The sequence below is a fragment of the Calypte anna genome, chromosome 24 (assembly GCF_003957555.1).
Source record: "Calypte anna isolate BGI_N300 chromosome 24, bCalAnn1_v1.p, whole genome shotgun sequence".
Classification (NCBI taxonomy): domain Eukaryota; kingdom Metazoa; phylum Chordata; class Aves; order Apodiformes; family Trochilidae; genus Calypte; species Calypte anna.
In genome coordinates this window covers 2,904,270-2,912,069 of record NC_044269.1, presented here as the reverse complement: position 1 = coordinate 2,912,069, position 7,800 = coordinate 2,904,270, and the positions used below count along the sequence as shown (strand labels likewise).

The 7,800-nt window shown below is 51.0% G+C and overlaps 1 protein-coding gene across 2 annotated transcripts in view; it reads left to right on the top strand.

The window, feature by feature from the left end:
- The first annotated feature begins 2,144 nt into the window (after positions 1 to 2,144).
- The window catches only part of B3GAT1 (beta-1,3-glucuronyltransferase 1), a 33,094-nt gene continuing 27,438 nt past the window's right edge, over positions 2,145 to 7,800 (top strand). The window contains exon 1 of one of the 2 annotated variants that reach the window (XM_030464799.1): positions 2,145 to 2,681. The gene's annotated coding sequence lies outside the window, so the exon portion shown is untranslated. The remainder of the gene's footprint in view (positions 2,682 to 7,800) is intronic. The other variant, XM_008491110.2, reaches the window with a different exon arrangement.

Genomic DNA, 7,800 nt, shown 5'->3' with positions numbered 1-7,800 from the left:
CCCTCTCTCTCCCAGCCCTGCAATAGTCAATGACTGTGCCCTTTCTTATCCCCTAATATAGGCCACAAGGGATGGTTCCCTCCTATCCATCTCCTGAATGCCCTAACAGCAGGTAGCCTGGGACAGGATGGAAAAGAGCTGGGTCTGAGTCCTCCCTTTTGATCTAAGTGGACATTATGCATTTTTAATAGACATAGAGTTCAGTGAAACCCTCAATACCAGCTGAATTGGCACAAAATTCCTGGTCAAGTAGTCTTTGGAGCTGATCTCTCCCCAGGTACCTTGCAGAAAATGAGACCAAGGACAAAAAAAAAGGCCATGCTGCCTTTGATTGCAAGAGCTGCCTGGCTTTGCAGAGGAGGTGGCAGAGCAGAAGCTAGCAGGAACCAGAAGATTGTGTGGTTTTTATGTTGTGAGGCATAAGTAAAATCTCCCTATACCTCCAGGTTACCATGGCACTCTAACCTGACCAGATCTGGAGGAGAAGGGAGTAACTATAGCTGTGAATCTGTGCATGTCCACTGGGGAACATCCCTCCAGCCAGGAAGAGGTGATGGGATCTGGAGGGGGGGTGGATCTGCTTGGAAGCAACTGAGCAATGGCAGAACAGGTAAGAGGTAACTCAACCCCCAGCCTCAGGACTGACTTTTGCCTGGTGTTAAACTGTCCAGCTGGGAGCATGACATTCAGAGCCACGGGCACTGGGGTGTGCAGCCAGCTCAGACAAATCTGCTGCTGAGCATGAGTCAGCCCTGCCTGGGTTAACTATTGAAGGGCAGTATCAGGAGATCTGATCTTGACTGCCCCTGTGCTCAGCCCTGGTGAGGCCACACCTCAAGTCCTGTGTCCAGTTCTGGGCCCCTCAGCTCAGGAAGGAGATTGAGGTGCTGGAGCAGGTCCAGAGAAGAGCAAGGAGGCTGTGAAGGGACTCGAGCACAGATCCTGTGAGGAAGGGCTGAGGGAGCTGGGGGTGTTGAGGCTGGAGAAGAGGAGGCTCAGGGGAGACCTCATCACTCTCTCCAACTCCCTGAAAGGAGGTTGGAGCCAGGGGGGGGTTGGGCTCTTTTCCCAGGCAACTCTCAGCAAGACAAGAGGGCAGGGTCTCAAGTTGTGCCAGGGGAGGTTTAGGTTGGAGATGAGAAAGAATTTCTTTCTGGAGAGGGTGATCAGGCATTGGAATGGGCTGCCCAGGGAAGTAGTGGATTCTCCGTGTCTGGAGATCTTTCCAAAGAGCCTGGATGTGGCACTGAGTGCCATGGGCTGGGAACCACGGGGGGAGTGGATCAAGGGTTGGACTTGATGATCTCTGAGGTCCCTTCCAACCCAGTCGATTCTATGATTCTATGATTCTATGACCCTGCTCCTCAACCCTTTGTGCATCCTCCAGGTGGTCCCCATGAAGGAAGGCAATATCCCTAGGGTCCTCCTGCATTCTTGAAGGTCAGGGAACTGTCCTGTCTGCCCGCTGGGCTTGGTGCTGTTGTCCCCAGATTTGGGGCATCCCTACACAGATCCAGAGCCTCTGCCATGGGGTAAGCACATTCCTGATGGCTATGGGCTGAGCATGTTCCTTTGTCCAGTCAGTTGCCAGAGTGGATGTGGGGGTTCCTGTTTGGGTAGGGATGGGTGTGTGGGGCCATGGAAAGCCATGTTGCTAGACAGAAGGGAAGTTGCATGAGATCTAATGAGTGTTGCCCACTGCTTGCCAAGCCCAGGTGGACTCAGCTAAGGAACCATCAGTCCTGGCACTGCTGAGTGTAGGGGGATGCTTCAGCTCAAGTGTACGTGCAGAAAAGGGGAGCAGAGCTCAGCCTGCCTCCTGTGAGAGGCTGGAGGAGAACTTTGTTCTCCACCTAGCATATGGTCACTGTTAATCTCTCAGAGAGGTGCTGAGCCTCCTCATCAGCTTCCCTCAAGCTCAGCCTTTCCTAGCCTCACTTTTTCCATTTGCCTACTGAGCTGGGAGAGCTCTTGCCCTCGCCTCTGGCTGCAAACTCAGTGGGTGATGCCGTGGAGCAAGGAGAGCAGGAACCAATTCCTTAAGGGGCCATCTCAGAGCCTTCCCTGGCTTTTTCCTCCCCGTTGCAGGGAGAAGTGCCCCTGCCTAAGTGGAATAAATTGGTACAGACCATGAGCAGCACAGGTCCTCCTCTGGCTGGGGGAGGGGGAGAAGGGGCTGTCGGCACAGCTCTGGATACAAAGCAGCCAGCCACGCTCTGGCTCCTTCCTCCCTCACCCTGTGTGCCTCCTCCTCCTCCTCCTCCTCCTCCTCCTCCCTGTTTCCACGCTCCCTCCCTTCCTCTTTCACTCTCTTTCTTTCCCTGAACGCCACGCTGCAGACCTGGGGAGCTGGAGGTCCAGGCAGGAGGAAGGAGCTCTCCAGTGCTATTTGTTGGCAGAGAGGCACCGCAGGAGCATCATCTTGGTTACTGCCTGGATTAATGAGAATACATTTAAAAAATTATACATTTATATAAAAAGAGAAAAAAATCCGGACCTAACAAACGAGGAAGAAGGGAGGAGAGAAGGAGGAGGAGGTTGCTGGGGAGGGGGGAGCCCACTCTGATGGGTGAACAGTCGCTTTGAATCGTGCCTCTGTTCCCGAGGATCAAAGCATGAATGGGAGCAGCTTCCCAGCCACCATGGAGAGAGAAGGCAACGGTTCAGGCTGTGGGAATAAGGTAACTCTTGCCTCTTGCAGACATGGCATGGCTGAGCTGAGCAGGACAGAGATCCTTTATGCACAGGGCTGGGTGTGTGTGTGTGTGTGTGTGGATGTGTGGATGCAGCAGGCAGGGAGTGTGGGAGGAAGCAGGGAAGACTCACGGCAATTTTTCCACCTCTCCCAGGGTATTTACAGGATGCAGGATGGGTCCCGGGGGCTGCAGTGCTGGGGATCATTTTACCCCCCTCCTTTCTTAGCCTGGGTGCCTGAGGGATGCCCAAGCTGCTTTGCCTGGGGGAGGCTGGTTGGGTTATGGGGAAATATGCCCATGTCTTGCCTCCAGGAGCACTGTGCTCCCAGCTTTGCCCTCCCAGCCCTACACCTGCTCTGGGGCTGCTCTCCTGGGCTGATGTGTGGCTCTCAGGGCAGCAGCCAGGGGACAATAATGGCCCCATGCCCCTCCAGCCTGGCTGGTAAATCCGTCCAGAAAGAGGGGAGGGAGGTGAGAGGTGACTGAGCGTTGCTTTTCTCTTCCCTCGGTCATCCTCTGCCTTTTCTTTGCAAGAGAAAGGGATGGGATTTAGGAGGAAAGGGAACTGAAATCCCTTTCATTCATGCCAGCAGTGGTGAGAGCCAACTTTGAGGCTGCTTAAAGGGAGAAGCTTTCTGAGCTCTGTGTTTTGGAGGAAGAGGAGATGGCTGGGTGATGCTTTGCCATCTCAGGAGTGATCTCTGAGGCGTGCTATGGGGTGGGAGTGGGTGCAGATGGGAAATAGTGATTGCTGGGAGAAAGTCAATGGTGATCAATGAAATTGTCCACAGATAATGCTTTCTTTTTCCCTGCTGGGCCTCTCACTGAGTCAATTCCTGGGTTTCTGACCCTGAAAGTCCTCATTTCACTTAGTCAGAAAAAAAAAAGCACAACTGCAAATAGTATTAGGAGGTGGCTTAACCCAGGCATGTGGGAGAGCACTGAGGAGAACCTGATGGATACAGCTGTGGAGCCCATGTCCAGTTAATCCCAGCAAGCAAAGGTCTTGCCTGGATATCCCTCATTATGGTTGGCAGAATCTTGGTGCTGCAATATTCATTAGTCCTGTGCTGTCTGTCAGACACCCCTCTCCTCCCCTTGCCTTCAGGGACTCCTTGGTGAGCCTTGGCATGGGGTTGGGAAGCATTTGTGTCACAGAAGTCCCCACTTAGGAGCAGAAAGTCATGAGTCCCAGCGTGCCCTCTCTTGACATCAGATTTTGTAGACACATCTGAGGAGTAATCCTTGCTCAGGGGAGGAAAGTCTTAACTCACCTGAGATGCATCTGGCTTGCCTTCTTGGTGTAATGAGGCCTTCTCTGTACCCAGATCTCCAGTGGAAAGGAGTTGACCAAGATCTGGCCAGAAGGTTACAGGGGTTGGGATTGTTTGGGTTACCTGGCAGAGTTGGGTGGGGAAAAATGGAAGGTGGAGAGGTGGGGAAAAATGGAAGCATTTCCTCTGGAAAAGGGGTGAAATCTTTCTGTATGGAGCATGCAACTCTGTTTCCTCTGTCAGCTTCAAAGCACTGAGTAATATGGAAGATGTTTTGGTGAAGGAACTGAATAATTCAGCAGTGAAAAAGTGCATTTCTCCCATGATGTTTAATTCTGTGATAGGGGCCAAAATCTTTGGCAATGGCCAAAGCCAGCCCACTGGTGGATGCCACTAGAAAGGGAAGGTAGCTGAGAATAATTTTATTTTCCTGGTTGAGTATGGATGGGGAAGAAAAATGAAATTGGTGACGTTGGCTCTGAGTCCTTCCCCATTTCATGCAGCTGAGTTCTCAGTCCCTCCCTGCACACCCCATAGGTGTTCCCAGTGAAATGCTGCCAGCTCCTCTGGTGGGACACTGTGAAACTGGGGCTGTTGGCAACACAGCAAGAGCTCTGACCCAAAAAGGTGCAGAAGAGGAGACCCAGCCCTTGATTTTGATTCTTTGGGACTGCAAAGTGAGATTCTGTTCTCCTGTGGCTTTGTCCTCCTCCGTGCAGCATCTCTTGGAGCTCAGCAGTGCCTGATTTCTTCTTTTGCCTCCTTTGATGTGCAGCACTGTTCTGAATCTGGGTTTTGTTCTGCAAGTCTGCCCCTTCTGAGGCTAAAGGAGCAGTGAGAGCCTCCAGCATGAAGGACTTTGCTGGGTCTCAGCATCCTTGCAAGTGCTGCTTCTTTCCTGTACAGAGTTCCTGTAGCTGGGAGATGTGGCCCAAGCTGACCAAGTCAGCTTCCAGTAACCAAGTGTGAGCACACTCTCTCCCCTTGTGCTAAGGCAGCTGCTGAATGTCAAAATGAAAAAGGAAAAAAGAAAATGTCAATGTCAAAATGAAAAAGGAAAAGAGTGCATCTGCCCTTTGCATCTCCCCCAGCACCCACGTGTTGCAGCAGCAGAAGCCTTGGGAAGTGAGAAGAAGTCTTCTAAGGGACACCAGGACGAGCGTTGCAGTGATGTGATTTAGTGTTTCTTGCCTTTGCTCTCTTTTTCTCTCTCATTCTGGTTTTGCCAGCTTAAAAAAAAAAAAAAAAAAAAAAAAGTTGTGCAAATGGTGTCTTAATGGAACAATCTTCAGAAAGGCATTAGAAGAGCCCACCTCTGCCATTCTGAGGAGAGGATTTACAGCTTCAAATCATGATGGGGAATTGTCTGCTCTCAGCTCCAGGCTGTTGCAGTGCAGAGCCCACAGGAGAGAGATGTCTGCTGATCCCAGGTTCCTTCAGTGTCTGCTGGAGGTTCCTTACCCTCCTGGAATTAACAACAGCTCATGCAACGTGGGAAGCACAGCTCAGACTCTCTCCTCCCATCCCTGCTTTGTGCACTGGTGGGATAGTTTGTCAGAAAAATTTGCTTTTCTGCACTGGCTGCCAGCTGGGAACCCTGTCCAGTCCCATGGGATATGGAATTGGAAGCTGTAGCTTAGAGAACAACCTCTGCTTCCCCCCCAGAAAGGTGGGAAACCCTTTGCTGGTGAAGATGTGGGTGTCTGCTCATGTAGGTTCAGCTGTTATAATAAGGCATGGGATTTGTCCCAGCTTGGTATCATCCTTAAATACACCTAAAAGACAAAAGGAGGTTAATCCAGAAGAAACACCTTGACTCTGCCTCCCCTTCCCTTCAGCTGGAAAGAGACCAGGAGCAAAAGGATGTGGATGCTGTGGCTCTGCTCTGGATTTCTTGACTAGATGAATGTCGAGACGCAAGTGGGGATTTGGAGGGGATTTGGAAGCCTGCTCCAGGATTTGTCTGGCACGCAAAGCATTTATAATACTTCCAGCTTCATCATAACATAATGCCAGAGTGATTCGGGGTCCACTCCAGCTCTCAGTGAACAAAAAAGCAGAATTCCTCTCACTGTCAGGAGGAAAGAGATTCCACTCCTCCTAAGTTCTACTTCCCAATAGCCCATACTCTTGTCCTGGTGGCACCAAGCCAGGGCTGAGATGCTTTTTGGGTGTTGCTGTGAGTGAGTGGGTCTGGGTGCACATGTGCAAGCTGCATGGGTGACATTGATTCAGAGCAGCACGGGTGACAGTGGGAGTGGGTGCTGGGTTACCTCCCCCTGGGCTTGGGTGTAAATACCACCCTTACATAAAGGTAAATACCTGGCAGCAGGTATTTGAAAGGTAGACTTGGAGAAATCATATCACTTTTAAGGGAAACCTGCTGAGGTCCAAGGATAAGGTGTTGCTGAACATAACTGATGGCTTCTATTGGCAAAACACAGAAAGCTGAGTACATCTACCTGAAATTATTAAATTAAGTGATGCTACAGCAAGAACCAGCAGTTTGGAAGGAGGAAAAAGGGAGTCTGTGGAGCTAATGTAGCTACAGACTCAGGCAATGGATCTCCAAGGAGAGAGGAAGACAAGAACCGTGGGCATTTTGGGGCATGAGCAGGGGCAGAGACACATTTAGGGACAGGGGCCTCCTGCAGCAATGAGACATCCCACAGGAACAGCCCAAAAAGCTCTTTTTGCAAATGGATTTGATGTGGCATTGGTGCTAAAGCATTCTGGCTAAACTCCTTAGGTTTCCTCCTTTTTATTTTCCTCCCCTCATCTGTTCAGTAGCTTCTAAAGAGAAATATGTACCAGTTCTGCTTAGTACAGGTAGACCAGTGAGGACCAGGACTGATGGAGAAGGTCCTTGGGGTTGGTCCAGCTTCTAAAGGGATGAGCAAAAGGCAGCAAATGACACTGCTCTATCCACTCCTGATCAGACTAGATGCTCTTCTGTGGCTGCATCTGAATCCCATAGATGCTGGTGTGGGAAGTAAACCTGGAGCAGTGCTGAGACCCTGGTGGCCTTGCAGTGCTTCTGCCTGCTGCATCCAAGTGAGCTTTTCCCAGCTTTTTCCCCATAAATCCACAAGTGCCACCCTTGTACTGATGCAACAGGCAGGAATTAGTGTTGTGGGAGCTCCTGTCCCAAAGCTAGATAATTCCTAGTATGGGAATAACTCCAGGGACAGTGTTCTAGGTCCTGTGGGCATCCCATCACTTCCCATGCCCTCCTGTCCCTGTGGGGAATTGTCACAGCAAGTCCCAGGGAAAGGTGGGAGTTTGTGGAGTGTACAGGAGGAGAGCAACGTTTTGTCATAGCCATTGGAGAGGGACATTAAGCAGACGATGAGGGAGAAGCCTGACAGGGTTGTTAACTCCTGTCCCTCACTGTAACAAAGCTGTAAAACCCTCTGGAGGGAGCCAAGCAGGAGCAGCACTGCTCACTGCTGAGGAAAGAGCAGCTTTGCAGGAGGAATTTTGTTAGAGGCTGGAGGTGTGGTACCTGGAACCTCTTTTGGTTCATGAATAAGTTGATATTTCTTCTGAATAATAGATGCATATGATGGTTGCTGAGAGGCAGATCTGTGAGTGGGCTGGGGCTCTGAAGGGAGGCATAAGGAGCAAGCTGCAGTCCTGGTCTGAACTGGGAGCTTGCTGGATGCTGGAAGCCTGGCAGGACTGTGTGGGGATGATGCTGGGATGACAAACGTGCATGACTTGAGGCAGAAAGGGAGCAGAAAGGTCTTCTCATGTCTCCTCTGGTCACTGCTCCAGGGCTGCTTCTAGCTGTTTGTCATGAGACTGATCAAGCCTCCACGAGGGGTTTG